Below are 17,467 nucleotides of genomic sequence, written 5' to 3'. Positions count from 1 at the left end.
TGAATAATCACTTTTGATTAGAGTGCAGGAGTGCGTAAATTACAACACCCGGGCCACGTGCGGTCCGCCGGAGTGTTTTATGCGCCGCGGAGGCCAACAGAAATCAGATCTGCCCACAGTTTATACATATAAAAAATGCAAATATCTATAGAAATCATTTAAATTTCTGATTCTTATCTGTTATGAAAAGAAGGTAAACAAACATTGTCTCTACATGTCATTCTTAAAAGTTTAAGGTAAACGAAGATTATTCTTATTGGCAATATTTCGAAGAATTCAATAAATTACAAACTCAGACCAATACTTATTTCATACTATGAAGAACTGTGTTGAAAGTGTTGGGTTAGCTTGGGACAAGATGGCGAGTGTAACAACAGATGAAGCCCGTGCTTTGACTGAGAAAAACACTTTTTTTTAAATTAATTAAAGAACAATTTCCCAACCATTAACTTCATTAAAGCTCCAGAGTACACACCTCACGGAGGCGAGGTGGCTGAGTGGTAAAGCGATTGGCTTCTGAACCTGGGGTCCCGGGTTCAATTCCCGGGGAAGACTGGGATTTTTATTTTGGGATTCTTGGGTGCCTCTGATGGGTACCTGCCATTAGTTGGGGAAGACACCCTATGACACATATATATAAAAGTTTAGATTCAGCATAGTTATATCAATTAGCAGTTTGGGCCAGTCTTAGTAAATGTGTAATAGATCTAGACTAAAAATAAAATGCATTTATAACAATCAATTAATGTGAGGAGGCACGACTACGTTATTTCAAATTCATGGCTCAAGCCTTCTCAACACTGTAACCACTCTGCTAGAGGAGAGCTTATGATCATGGACGCTTGTAATGCCTATTGTTTCTAAAGTCTCGACCTACTTTTAAGGTTTATGTTCACTAATACTTAGACTATGACTTAAAAAGTGGACTGATTCAGCTTTTTTAAAAATTAATTCTTGTGTTGTCGGGTAAAAGGAAATGATTGTGCACAATTTCAGTTTGATCCGAAATTGAGTGTGGTAGATATAACGTGTACAAACTTTTACCAGACGGACACACAAACAGACAGCGTAAGTTGATGTAAACTAATTGTAAACGATCTAATAAAATCATGTTAAGGCAAAATATTGTTGTAACCCTGCCTTGCACCAGTGCTTGAGGTGCGCACTAGCGCACTGTTGAACGTAAACAGGAAGACGCTAGAATGGAGAGAAGAACAGTGCATCAGGGATTGTGAAGAGTCTGAATGTGTGGGAAACTAAGAGGCCAACTTTTGTGCTGCCTGAGGGTTGTAGTAGTGGCCTGGAGCGAAGCGGGGAAGGCTGTCGTTGGTCTACATTCGTAACAAAGGACTGGTATAATTAGTAGTAAGACTCTGAGGAAGCCTAAGGGTGTTGTGTGTTTGTCCTAGTGAATAAACACACGTATTTATTTCCTGTTAAACTGTGTTGAGTTGCATGCCTATTCGTTGAGTGCCTAGACGAGAGTTGCAACAATATTTTACCCATGCTGGGACTGAAAATTCTGCACAGTGTAGCTACTTGCTGGTCCACGGCTACTTCCTCTGCCTCCTCCTATGCTAAAAAAAAATGAAATTAAAATTATTGCTAACAGAAAATTCAGCTGCGGTTTCAAAGAACGAAATTGATTAATTAGTACTAATTTGTTAATTTCTCGATTTATTCGTCTATTGTCATCGACTATGAATAATTATGCTAAAAATACAACTTGACCCGAGAATGGGAATAGGGAGAAAAAACGTGTCAAATGACAATGAAGGGATGAAATCTATAAATAACCATTAAGTTGCATTTATTTTCCTTATTTCGATATAAAACAAAATAATAAATCACCAAAAATTAAGTACCTAATTTGATAATTTTTTAAATTGATTCATGTCTTGTCAGGTTTAATAAATAATTGTGCAAAGTTCTAACTTGATCCGAGAATGAGAAATGGGAGATAAACGTTCAAACATTTTACCAGAGAGACAGACTGGGTTGATATAAGCTTCGGGCTCAATACCCAGTTGGGAATATTCATCTCAAAAATGTCTTCAAACATATGGTTGGGATGTCAAACTAAATACTTCAAAACAGTACTGAGAAAAGTGTTGATTAATAAACAAAGGCGTTTCCGTGCTGCAGTAAACACAACTCTGCCCGAGTCGGGTTTCGAACCTCGAGCCCCATTCATAGGTAGCCAAGCCAAGCACAATTCAGGCGCACTTAGCCTCTCGACCACGCTTCCCATCATTGGATAAGCATGCTTTTAGATTTTAAAAAATGTTCATTATTTTCATCTTACTGCGTAACATCTATGGAGGTACGACGACTACAGTTTGTGAACTGCTGGTTTACATAACTTACCAAACAGCTAAACTTGTGCCAAGTGTTGCGACTGTATTAAATTTAAAAACAAGAAAATAAAAGATAAAATTGAAAAGAATAATTGGGTTTCCGTATATTCATAGTGGGAGGCTCGGTGGTTGAGTGATAAAGGGCTTGACTTCCGAACCGGGGGTCCTGGGTGTCTCAAATAATGTTCCCCCTTAAATGTTTTCATAGCGACTTAAATTAAAACTTTTTTACTTAAAAAGCTCAAATAAAATAGCTTATTTGACAGGGAAGGAAGGATGACATATTACCAATAACCAATACTGTACCTTCTATAGATCTTGCTAGACTCGGCCATATATATATTACTTTCATATATACAATTAAGCTAATTAAAATAAGTAAATAAGATGTTAAAATTTAAAAATAAACAAAATTCTTTCAACTAACAGGTTTACAATTCAAAGATTTAGCTAAAGTACAGATCACTGATGAGAAAATAAATTTAAAGTCTTGACATGCTTAAATGAGATCCACTATCGTAGACCCCCATTTTAAAGTCAGAGTTCCCTAATTTATTTTTTCACTTCCGTAGACCCCTTGGAAGTCCTTGTAGACCCCTGGGGGTCTATATAGACCACTTTGGGAATCACTGACTTAATGCAAAGGCTGATTAAGCTCCAGAGTACACACCTCCAAGTAAAGTATGACCTGAAAGAGAGGTTCAAGTCAAAGCCAAAAGTTACTATTTCACGCTTTGAAAACGTTGCAAAAATATTTACATTATTTTGGTCCACATACAATGCTATGGATTGTTTACAATATTTAAACAAGCATGTGTAAGATCAGGTCGATGGTGAATGAATGTGACAGCAGTCACAAGGATAACATCTACGTTGAGTACAAATATATATATATATATATATATATATATATATATATATATATATATATATATATATATATATATATATATATATATATATATATATAAATAAATAAATAAATAAATAAATAAATAAATAAATATATATATATATACGTCCCCCGTCCCCTATTTTTTTAAATGCGGCACTCGATAGAAAAAAAATCATCTTAAGAAGAAAAAAAGAGATGCATAGGCTCTATGAATGTTGAAAAGAGATGACCTACCTCCGATTACTGATCTTTTCTGTATATCTCTCTCCTGTTTTTGACCTATCAAAGGTCCTGAAAACAGTGAAGGTTTGTTCCTGAACTTATGCAATATGATAATTCGTTTATGTAAATTAGAAGTAGTAGTGGACCTAAGACTGTTTATTGAGTTACACCTGAGTTTCGTGTTATTGGTGTTGGTTTAGAGCCATTTATTATTACAGATTACAGTTTGATCTCTCCGTATCAGAAAATGGACCACCAATGCCAAAATATTTTAATTTTTTAAGCAAACTATGCTCGTGAACTTTGTCAAAAGCTTTGGAAATATCTAGGAAGATATCATCTATTGGGTCACTGTTATCTAAACTGTTATTAATTCAACATTTAACCAAATGGAAAAACAGTAGTCTTTTAACATATGTAAGCAAACAAGTGGATCCAAAGATTCGTGAATGAGCCTTGACGTTTAGACTATAGTGGAGACTACGAGCTAGGGTTTTAAGTATGGGGCTATAGAGTTCTGACATGTTTCATCCATGTTTGGTAATTATGACACAGAGCCCCAAATTATCGGAAGCTCTATAATTCACTAAACGACTGAGCCTAAAGAAAAAGATTCTCTAAATTCATTTATAATAAATAACAAGTATATGTAACAATTCAATGGTCAATATTTCTTTGCATTTTTTGATGAGCTACACTTCAAAGATCAGCAACACGCTGGTTGGTCTTTACTACTCCAGGTATTCCGGGAACGGAGCTGATGTGTAAGTAACGTCATAGGCGGAAACGGGATGGGGAACACATAGGCGTAGTGGCATCTCAAACATCTCGCAGTGGCATCTCAAACATCTCGCAGTGGCATCTCAAACATCTCGTAGTGACATCTCAAACATCTCGCAGTGGCATCTCAAACATCTCGTAGTGGCATCTCAAACATCTCGCAGTGGCATCACTAACATCTCTCAGTTGCATCTCAAACATCTCGTAGTGGCATCTCAAACATCTCTCAGTGGCATCTCAAACATCTCGTAGTGGCATCTCAAACATCTCTCAGTGGCATCTCAAACATCTAGCAGTGGCATCTCAAACATCTCTCAGTGGCATCTCAAACATCTCTCAGTGGCATCTCAAACATCTCTCAGTGGCATCTCAAACATCTCGCAGTGGCATCTCAAACATCTCTCAGTGGCATCTCAAACATCTCTCAGTGGCATCTCAAACATCTCGTAGTGGCATCTCAAACATCTCTCAGTGGCATCTCAAACATCTCGTAGTGGCATCTCAAACATCTCTCAGTGGCATCTCAAACATCTCTCAGTGGCATCTCAAACTTCTCTCAGTGGCAACTCAAACATCTCGTAGTGGCATCTCAAACATCTCTCAGTGGCATCTCAAACATCTCTCAGTGGCATCTCAAACATCTCGTAGTGGCATCTCAAACATCTCTCAGTGGCATCTCAAACATCTCTCAGTGGCATCTCAAACATCTCGTAGTGGCATCTCAAACATCTCGCAATGGCATCTCAAACATCTTTTATGCGATGCTCAACCTTCAATTTTATATCATTTAATATCAACTCATTCTGTCTGTCTGTCTGTCTGTCTGTAAAAAAGTTTCTACACGTTATCTCTCCCACACCCTTTCTCAGATTTAGTTAAAATTTTGCTTTTTTTTACTCATTGACATAAGACACGAATCAATAAAGAAAAATAACCAATTAGTTAATTAAGTACTTATAATTGAATTAGTCACCAGTTCTGAAGGAACATTCGAAACAATTTAAAAATAAGCAACAATGATCTTTTTTAACAGTTATTCCCCTCCCCTCGCAGCAGTAATCATTGTTCAGTCTTTTAATTGATTAATTGATACTATCTGATTGACAGGTATCTATTTACCACATCCTTCCAGCCCACTGACGGCAATGAAGGCAAGTTTTAATGTCACACTGGTCAGACCCATCGACATAATTTCTTTGTCCAACAATGGAGCTTTTGGAAAGCAGGGAAGCTTTGTAAGAACCTTGACCTTTCACATTGCATTTAAAGGTTGTCAGATTAAGGGAGGCGACTCAAACGCAGTGCAGGGCTTGCCTAATTAGATGTCCTAAAGAAGTGAATAGGATCATTAGGATGGCCCCAAATGAAAAAGAAAAACAAAAAAAATAAGACTGAAAAATATGCACGAAATTAAAAACTATCTTAGTATCTATATATAAATTTTATTAAATTCATTATAAAACAGCTAATGTGCATAATAGGCATGTACTTCCATAATAACCATAGTATAAATATCATTTCGACATTTCACCAAATGAATATATGTAGTCAAACTAGTGGATTCATAGATTCGTGAATACACTATAGTAGAGACTACCAGCTAGGATGTCAAGCATGGGGGCCTTAGATTTCTGACATATTTGTACCATGTTTTGTAATTGTGTTAGATTGCCCCCACAATTAATGAGAATCTTTTTTTTTATTCACTTTAGAAAAGATACATTGCATTTATAAAAAAAACAACAACTAATTTTATGGTATCACAACAACAAATGTAAGAACTTTGTTCAGAATTGTTCATAGTTCTCGTTTTCCTTTGCTTGTCCTTTTACAAGCCTAGACATGCAACCCATATGGGCTTACATCACTATTAGTTACTAGATGCCGTAATAATTGAACTAGAAATGTTCTAAGGTCATTTATAATAACTAACAAGTATATGTAATAATTTAATTGTCAATATTTCTTTGCATTTTTAGAAACTACTACTGGTGAATAAAAGTCTAAAATATATTGGAGATAGTTGTGTTCATGAAAAAATAACAGAGACACTTTTTACGAAATAATTCCCAATAGAGGTCACAACAAGATATATATATTTATATATATATATATATTTTAAAACCTTATATTAAGCATAGGATCAGGCATGTCATTAAATTTGTCGTAGATCTAGATACTCAATTTAAAAAAAAAGCATTTATAAAATTTAAAAAAAAAAGGGAAAATGACCTGAATTTGAACTCGTGGCTCAAGCCTTCTTAGAATTATCAATCCAACACGGTAACCACTCTGCTAGCGGAGACTGACAAAGTAAGTTGTATAACGAATGTATGTATGTAAGTTGTACTTAAAGTATTTCTAAAGTACCTTGATAATTGTAGATCGTGTATTACAGGTGCAAGTCCGAAAATATCGATCTACATGACGTCACAAAGAGCGAAAAGTAACGAACAGGCTCAATGGACAGTCAGTTGAGAAGAAAACATCATAACAATCTTTTATTCAGAATGGGCCACAGATGAGTCAGTCACTACGACAATGTTATCCCCCTTGAGAGCCTAGCAATAACTGGATCTAAAAATCTACAATCCTAATCTTTAATCCCAATGCCTATGTCGTCACTACGTCGGGTTCAAAGTCAAGTCGATTATACTTCGTTCCAAAACTAATAATAATAAGGCTTGTCTTGTGAGTCCGAGTCACGTGGTTGCGCAGCCCCAGATGTGACCTACATATTTTGCCACATTCAGGGCAAGCATAACAATTGTCCGCAGGTGGTAGATTTAGATTTTCTTTTCGCCGTCTCTGTTCGTTCTCGGCAGCGGATTTTCTTTCTAAAATAGCTAATGTTTTTCTGGGCTCCTAAATGCAACACGGAAGCTTTATACCAGACTCCCCCCTACCCCCAGTGGTTGACAGAAGAGATAGGACCGTAACGCACTGAGCAAGCTGAAAGATATGTGCAAGCAAAGTAATTAGAAAGAATTACAATTAAAAAATATTCGTTTTTATTTTTCACTTTATTCAGTTGAAGTCTTAGTTAATTAAAAATAACACACAAGGCAAACATATCAACGGTTCCGCGTCTACATTGAACAAGCGTCACCAAATGTCTTAGAAGGCATCAACACTGACCAGCAACGTCAATTCTCTAAGCAGTAAAAGATTACATTCAGTGGTAGAGATTGAATTTTTGGGGCCCGGGGGGGGGGAAGTGACCATTATAGGGACCTCTGAATTCAGCTGACTGTCCATTTGGTCAATCCTCTTGAATTCATATCCTGTTTGGGTTGTCTTGAAAATGGATTTTATTTTGTCAAAGGGAAGTAAACAAATAAATTCCACCTTTCATCTTCCAGTCCTAATTGTCTCTCTTGTTGAAAAATTTAAATAGTTTTTTTTTTAGTGTTATAATTTAAAGAAAAAAACAAGATGTGCTAAATACATACACATGCAAATTGTTAATAGTTATCACATATATAAACACACACACACATGCAATCAACTTATTTTCTTCATTGTTTAAACCAGTGATGCCCAGCCTAATTCGACCAGCGGGGCATTTTAATATCTAGCACTCGTCTTGCGGGCCAAATGACCTAAAAGTTTTAAAAAAAAATGAAATGATATTGTTCTGCAACTATTTTGGTAGAAACCTATGTAATATTTAACCAATACGTTGTTTGACAATTATATTTTTACGCGTCAGAAAACAGCTTAATTTCTCTTCTTAAAATGTAGGCAACAGTATAGGTAGCTTTACCAACGACTCATTTTGTGGTTGTGATTATGATACCAATCCATCAGAGAAAACGAGAGGGCCCATACGTAGGTAAAGATACATTTTTAATACTTTTTGTTCGTTTGGAGGGGGGGGGATTTCTACACTTTGTTCCGACGTTTCGTAGGGCGGATGGAACCACGCGCGCGGGCCATATTTTGGGCATCACTGTTGTACTGTTGTAATGTTATTTCAACTTTGCCCTTCCACTCAATGGCTAAGATTTACAATTGGAACTCTGGGAAAGCACTTTTTTTTTTTTTTTTTTAGTTTATCGATCTATTTTTTTTTTTTTTATTGAATTAAACTTCTTATTTGTCTAGATTATACAATTAATATTTGTAACATATATATGTAAATATTTTAAAGATTTTTATAGGTAAATTCTTGTATGTATAAATATTGTACAGAGCAATCCTATTTCTGCATTGTAATTTCTCTTTGCCCTTATATTTCATATCTTCAGGTGGGTCTGTGTTGTTGGTTGGAGATTTTAGCCTGAAGGGAAACTGGGAAAGGAGCCATATAACCATTGTCTATGACTTCTGGTTCCAGCCCAGACATAACGTGATGGTCAGAACAGAGTGAGGAATGACCAACGCCTAGAGGAAAGGCTTCAAGCCAGAAGAATACGCATATAGTACGTAACTCATGTTTGGTTTTGAAGTAACGTCTGTATTCTATAAGATAAGATAAGACTACACACGAAAAGCTTCAGAATTTAGACTTGAGATGATGGTGCCATTCCTCTGGAAGTCAGGTTCCTGCACGACCTAACGCCACCATGGGTTATGTCTGCTGCGCCCGCGGCTCCACAGTCTATTTTTTTTAAGGCACCGGTGCGCTCAACATATTGCATTTGAGCTGCTTCCAAATGATGGTAAAATTATCTAATTCATAGTTGTCAGGGGGTCAACCCTGAGGAAAATCCAGGAGCTGGCGAAGCTAAGGCAGTTTGCAGCAATTTAAACTTAATGGATTAATGGATTTTCTACACTTTGTGCCGACGTTTCGGCTGGGCGGATGTAACCACGTGGCGGGCCAGATGTAGCCCGCGAGCCGTATTTTGGGCATCACTGGTTTAAACAGTTTTCTGTAAATTAATATTCAAGATTTTTTTTTCATTTGTTGCTCTGCTCATTGTGGTTATGTACAGAGTTCGAAAATTGAAAACAATAAATTAACTAAAAAAAATGAAATTTAATGAGTGTTTAATGTAATACATAAAAATTTTTTTTTTTGCTCTCTGATAGACAGTTGTGCGGATTATCGTCCAATCGACTGTCAAACGAGTGGATAACTCCAACACACACCTTCTTGTCAGCCAGGCCCGGTATCTCGCAGACCGCAATGTCACTGAACTAGGAAAATACGAGTCCCCTTTCAAGTACGTCATATAACAAGACATTTTAAACTTTAATATGTTTATTCAGTACTGAAGAGATTACATTGCCAACAACACATAAGACACTAACATAAGTTTACGGTTTACACAACAGTTCACGTTAAAATTGTTCATATTATACTGTCCGAACTTGACGATCACTGCGTTGTCCATTGTCCCAGTTTACACGCGTTGTGGTGGAATATGTCCGCCGATCGGTCAGTTTGCATTTTCCGACGGGGATGAATGGCCTGTGACTCCTAGGGGTAAAGTCTTATGGCCACAACGCGGTAAATATTATCCTTAATAGGAGCGCTCCTAGAGACTAAGATACATGCTAGCGTCATTCTACTAAATCTAATAATAGACCCACGCGGTGTGTTAGAGTCGTGCCGTTTCCGAATTATGCTCTGGCTATAATTAAAAAAACAAAAATGGAAAAGTGGTTTGAGTGCTGGGACAAATCCCAAAAAGCGCGTGGAGTCTGGGAGCGCATGATGCGCCCTGGCCGCACTTCCCCGTGGTGGAGGCTGTCCAGGCCTGAGCAAGCTATTATAGCACAGTGCAGGACGGGCCATTGTCCTGTTGGGTCATATTTCTCTCGGCTATGCCAAATTTCGATTCACGGTGCCCCCGCTGCGGGGAAGAAGAGGAAACCGTGCCTCATATTCTGTTCGACTTCACCAAACTTGTTGATCTCCGTCTCGACAGGTCTGGGAAACCAAAAATTCTCGACCTGTATGGTGACATGTATGCACTACGCAAGACAGCAGGGTTTCTGTCCAGGGCTTTTGCAAGAGAGGATTTGAGTCTCTGAAGCCCTCACTCAAATGGAGTTTGATGATGATGATGATGACGGTCGCTCGTGACCAGTGGACCGCAACGAGAAAAGGGGGGGGGTAGAATTGGGAAAACAGCCAATGCAGGCTGAAAATACTTACACAAGTTCCCAAGCAAAGTCCTCGACTTGAGAGTCTTCTGACTTTTCAGAGAGTCTGATAGAATGTGGCATTAAACTGCGACTTTCGTCTCCAGCCATTATAGGTACCCGAGACCCACGCGGTGGGTTGGAATGGTGCCGGTCCAATGATCATCAAGTATTCCGAATTAGGATGGTTTACTTGGACCAATGGTTTCCTTAAAACTTGCCCACCTGATCTCCATTATCCCACGACCTTGGGGGGGGGGTGGCAAGGAAGGAGGAGAGCGGAACCATTTAACGATTTTCAGGCTTGACCATCGTCCGATGCCATGTTGGACAGGAACGATTAGAATAGCAGTGGGTGTTAGGAGTGTCAACCCAAAGTGATGTTTGTGGACACCAAATGTTAATGTCCCTGGACTTAATGGCGGTGTGCGTTTGTTTTGGCGTTTGGGGCGTAACTTGGGATGTGTGTTTATGGCTTATAATTTGGTGGTCGGATCTAAAATCGGTGTAATAGGGTATTTGTACACGACACGAATAATTATGCGAAATGTCAACTTGACCCGAGAATGGGACGTGGGAGAGAAAATGTGTAGATAGAGTTTAATTCTAGATTGAGTTTAATGGGGTAGTTCCGGATCTCTTCTCAGTCACGTGGGTGTGTTGTTTACATTAATGACCTCATTGATTTCATTGTAATTTAAAAATGAAAATAGTCTTGAACTATACATCTTTAAATAATAAAAAGTATGTTACAATAATTCACTAATTTTTTATGATTATTTAGTAGTTCTTCTAGATCTAAGCTAGCACTAAATCTAGATCTACATCTTATCATAGGAAGATATTGCCATTATTGCCATGTATAAAACCACAGTCACGTGACTTTTTATAAATTAGGTCAGAGATTCGTAACTACCTCATTCTAGATAGAGTTTAATTCTAGATTGAGTTTAATTCTAGATAGAGCTTAATTCTAGATAGAGTTTAATTCTAGATAGAGTTTAATTCTAGATAGAGTTTAATTCTAGATAGAGTTAAATAATAGTTAGAGTTTAATTCTAGATAGAGTTAAATAATAGTTAGAGTTTAATTCTAGATAGAGTTAAATAATAGATAGAGTTTAATTCTAGATAGAGTTAAATAATAGATAGAGTTTAATTCTAGATAGAGTTAAATAATAGTTAGAGCTTAATTCTAGATAGAGTTTAATTCTAGATAGAGTTAAATAATAGATAGAGCTTAATTCTAGATAGAGTTAAATAATAGTTAGAGTTTAATTCTAGATAGAGTTAAATAATAGATAGAGTTTAATTCTAGATAGAGTTAAATAATAGATAGAGTTTAATTCTAGATAGAGTTTAATTCTAGATAGAGTTAAATAATAGATAAAGTTTAATTCTAGATAGAGTTTAATTCTAGATAGAGTTAAATAATAGCTTGAGTTTAATTCTAGATAGAGTTTAATTCTAGATAGAGTTTAATTCTAGATAGAGTTAAATAATAGAGTTTAATTCTAGATAGAGTTAAATAATAGAGTTTAATTCTAGATAGAGTTAAATAATAGAGTTTAATTCTAGATAGAGTCCAAATACTAGATAAATATTTAAAGGTAACAAGAAAAAACGTAGAAAAGAAAAACAAAAACAAAAAAAAAAGTTCACTCTCAGGGCTCAAACCTTCTCATGGGGACTAATTTCACTTATAAAAACCTCATCATTCAAGTACGATTAATTTCCCTTGTTCGATACCAAACAAAATAATATATTACTAATAGTTGATTAACTAATTGGCCGCCACTGGTCCACAAATGAGATTGGGCCAAAAGCGCTCTGAGCATGCTATAAGCATGAAAGTAGCGCTATATAAAAGCTATAATAATTCATGTAGTTACATCAATTGTCGCTTATAAAACAATTAGACCAAATGGTACGCAGCGATTTTGACTATAAAAGTTTTGATGCAGTCGTTCTAGCGCCGTTTTGACTCTAAGACTCTAGACAATTTTGAGGACAAATAAAAAACAAAACGAAAAAAAAAAACAAGCGAATAAAGAAAAAAACTTGAAAGAAAAATCTAGAAGACAACGGTCATACATTTCAATACTGTAAGATTTATTTCCCTTTTTTCTATCCAGCAATAATTAATTACCACTTATGGATTAACAAATTGGTGGGGTTTTTTTTGTGTTTTTTTTTATGAATTGATGTATTGTCTTCGACTATAAAACAGTTGCGCAAAGTTTCAACCTGATCCGAGTAAGAGAAATGGGGAAAAAGAAGTAAAATCATGGGTTCATTTACAAATTTCATAAAAAGACAAAAACTCGTTGCCTTAAAACTTAACTCACTCAAATATAAGCATAAATATATTGAAAGGCTTCCTATCCACCAGGGGCGGACTGGGTGTCAAAATCGGCCCGGGCATTTCTATATAATTCGGCCCACAAATTCTCTATCATGTGATGGGCATCTATTTCTAGGTGTATCGGTCCTTCAAAATCATTGTTAAGTTTGACAATGTATCGATATGCATGCATACAGTGAAATCTATATCTTAATAAGCAATATAGCGTCTTTTTAAATCAGCAATTATGTAGGCCCTAAAAAGATGAAGCCTACTAGTAGCAATGTCTACATTCTACATTTTATTTTCGGAAAATGTGTTTGATTAAAAGAGTATTACACTCTAATGTCTGTGAAAGACTTTTTTGTTTAAACACGACGCTCAGAGGGCCTTTTATAAAGATAATAAGAATAACATAATAAGGATATTATAAAACCTTTAACAACTTGATATGTGCCATAGTGACTTCGATCAGGCATTTCGGTGGCCCTACAGGCCCATTTGGGTACCGGCCCACAGGGCATTTGCCCAAATGCCCATATAGCCAGTCCGCCCCTTCTATCCACCCCTACCTGATATAGAACAAAATGTAAACAAATATTTTTTTTAACAATTTAAGTTTATCAAAGGGAAACAACTTCACTCTTACAGCTTTATTTCTCAATAGCTTTTTAGGCTATTTCTTTTGTTGGTATCAAAACCAGTTGGGTACTTTTTTTATTTTATTTATTCATGTCTTGTCTGTGCCATCGAATAACTGATATCTTAGGCACCCCAAGGAGATTTGTTTGTTTTTAGCTACTCCTTGTCCACGTCGATTCCTTTTACGATCGTGTCCACTAGGGCGCTACGCTGAAACAGGGAGGTGGGTAACCATACAAGGCTTACGAGTTTTTTTTAAGTTTATTTGGTAGATCATTGTTAGGAATATGCGTAACATAAATGTGACTTACAATTCTTTGATAGAGTTGCCTTTCTTTTTAAAATTATGTTTGTAGACCTGGGAGCCTTTGTATCGTAAATATTTCTTAGGAATCAAAAGATATAGTTAAAAGTAATGAAATTATCTATCTATCTATCTATCTATCTATCTATCTATCTATCTATCTATCTATCTATCTATCTATCTATCTATCTATCTATCTATCTATCTATCTAATCTTTATATCTATCTATCTATCTATCCATCTATCTATCTATCTATCTATCTATCTATCTATCTATCTATCTATCTATCTATCTATCTATCTATCATCTATCTATCTATCTATCTAATCTATCTATCTATCTTTCTATCTATCTATCTATCTATCTATCTATCTATCTATCTATCTATCTATCTATCTATCCATCTATTTATCTAATCTAATCTATCTTATCTACTCATTTATCTATCTATCTATCTATCAATCTATCAATCTATCTATCTATCTAATCTATCTAATCTATCTATCTATCTATCTATCTATCTATCTATCTATCTATCTATCTATCTATCTATCTATCTATCTATCTATCTATCTTTCTATCTATCTATCTATCTAATCTATCTATCTACCTATCTTTCTATCTATCTATCTATCTATCTATTTATCCATCTATCTATCTATCTATCTATCTATCTATCTATCTATCTATCTATCTATCTATCTATCTATCTATCTAATCTATCTATCTATCTTTCTATCTATCTATCTATCTATCTATCTATCTATCTAATCTATCTATCTATCTATCTATCTATCTATCTATCTATCTATCTATCTATCTATCTATCTTTCTTTCTTTCTTTCTATCTATCTATCTATCTATCTATCTATCTATAAAATCTAATCTATCTAATCTACTCATTTATCTATCTATCTATCTATCTATCTATCTATCTATCTATCTATCTATCTATCTATCTATCTATCTATCTATCTATCTATCTATTTATCCATCTATCTATCTATCTATCTATCTATCTATTTATCCATCTATCTATCTATCTATCTATCTATCTATCTATCTATCTATCTATCTATCTATCTATCTATCTATCTTTCTATCTATCTATCTAATCTAATCTATCTAATCTACTCATTTATCTATCTATCTATCTATCTATCTAATCTAATCTAATCTATCTAATTACTCATTTATCTATCTAATCTATCTATCTATCTATCTATCTATCTATCTATCTATCTTTCTATCTATCTATCTATCTATCTATCTATCTATCTATCTATCTATCTATCTATCTATCTATCTATCTAATCTAATCTATCTATCTATCTATCTATCTATCTATCTAATCTAAACTAATCTATCTAATCTACTTATTTATCTATCTATCTATCTATCTATCTATCTATCTATCTATCTATCTATCTATCTATCTATCTATCTATCTAATCTAATCTATCTATCTATCTATCTATCTATCTAATCTAAACTAATCTATCTAATCTACTTATCTATCTATCTAATCTAATCTATCTATCTATCTATCTATCTAATCTAAACTAATCTATCTAATATACTTATTTATCTAATCTATCTATCTACCTATCTTTCTATCTATCTATCTATCTATCTATCTATCTATCTATCTATCTATCTATCTATCTATCTATTTATCCATCTATCTATCTATCTATCTATCTATCTATCTATCTATCTATCTATCTATCTAATCTATCTATCTATCTATCTATCTATCTATCTATCTATCTATCTATCTTTCTATCTATCTATCTATCTATCTATCTATCTATCTAATCTATCTATCTATCTATCTATCTATCTATCTATCTATCTATCTATCTATCTATCTATCTATCTATCTTTCTTTCTATCTATCTATCTATCTATCTATCTATAAAATCTAATCTATCTAATCTACTCATTTATCTATCTATCTATCTATCTATCTATCTATCTATCTATCTATCTATCTATCTATCTATCTATTTATCCATCTATCTATCTATCTATCTATCTATTTATCCATCTATCTATCTATCTATCTATCTATCTATCTATCTATCTATCTATCTATCTATCTATCTTTCTATCTATCTATCTATCTATCTAATCTAATCTATCTAATCTACTCATTTATCTATCTATCTATCTATCTATCTATCTATCTATCGGACAGGTAGGACTGAGACAACAGGACAATGAGGACTGAGACAACGAGACAGGTGTGACTGAGACAACAGGTCGGGTAGGACTGAGACAACAGGACAGGAAGGACTGAGACAACAGGACAGGTAGGACTGAGACAACAGGACAGGTAGGACTGAGACAACAGGACAGGAAGGACTGAGACAACAGGACAGGTAGGACTGAGACAACAGGACAGGTAGGACTGAGCCAACATGACAGGAAAGACGGTGACAACAGGTCAGGTAGGACTGAGACAACAGGACAGGTAGGACTGAGACAACAGGACATGTAGGACTGAGACAACAGGACATGTGGGACTGAGACAACAGGACGGGTGGAACCGAGACAACAGGACAGGTAAGACAGAGACAATAGGAGAGGAGGGACCGAGACAACAGGACAGATGGGACCGAGACAACAGGACAGGTGTGACTGAGACAACAGGTCGGGTAGGACTGAGACAACAGGACAGGAAGGACTGAGACAACAGGACAGGTAGGACCGAGACAACAGGACAGGAAGGACTGAGACAACAGGACAGGTAGGACTGAGACAACAGGACAGGAAGGACTGAGACAACAGGACAGGTAGGACTGAGACAACAGGACAGGTAGGACCGAGACAACAGGACAAGAAGGACTGAGACAACAGGACAGGTAGGACTGAGACAACAGGACAATGAGGACTGAGACAACGGGACAGGTGTGACTGAGACAACAGGTCGGGTAGGACTGAGACAACAGGACAGGAAGGACTGAGACAACAGGACAGGTAGGACCGAGACAACAGGACAGGAAGGACTAAGACAACAGGACAGGTAGGACTGAGACAACAGGACAGGAAGGACTGAGACAACAGGACAGGTAGGACTGAGACAACAGGACAGGTAGGACTGAGCCAACATGACAGGAAAGACGGTGACAACAGGTCAGGTAGGACTGAGACAACAGGACAGGTAGGACTGAGACAACAGGACATGTAGGACTGAGACAACAGGACATGTGGGACTGAGACAACAGGACGGGTGGAACCGAGACAACAGGACAGGTAAGACAGAGACAATAGGAGAGGAGGGACCGAGACAACAGGACAGATGGGACCGAGACAACAGGACAGGTGTGACTGAGACAACAGGTCGGGTAGGACTGAGACAACAGGACAGGAAGGACTGAGACAACAGGACAGGTAGGACCGAGACAACAGGACAGGAAGGACTGAGACAACAGGACAGGTAGGACTGAGACAACAGGACAGGAAGGACTGAGACAACAGGACAGGTAGGACCGAGACAACAGGACAGGAAGAACTGAGACAACAGGACAGGTAGGACTTAGACAACAGGACAGGTAAGACTGAGACTACAGGACAGGTGGCACTGAGACAACAGGACAGGAAGTGTATGAGATGTATACTGACCTTCGTCAACTAAAAGTGCTACATTATGGTCACATCGATATTTAATGCAAGACGTTAAACCAGGTAATGTAAAAATCTCTCCCTGCCGGTAAGCATTGTTATTCACAACACAAGAGTCTGAAAAATACAACGCAACGAGATTGTTAACTCATTTTTTTCCTACAAAAAAAAACGCCCTACAAAAATAAACTATCAATCA

This window comes from Biomphalaria glabrata, chromosome 12, assembly GCF_947242115.1.
Source record: "Biomphalaria glabrata chromosome 12, xgBioGlab47.1, whole genome shotgun sequence".
In the NCBI taxonomy this organism is placed as follows: domain Eukaryota; kingdom Metazoa; phylum Mollusca; class Gastropoda; family Planorbidae; genus Biomphalaria; species Biomphalaria glabrata.
Note: the sequence above shows the minus strand (reverse complement) of the source record.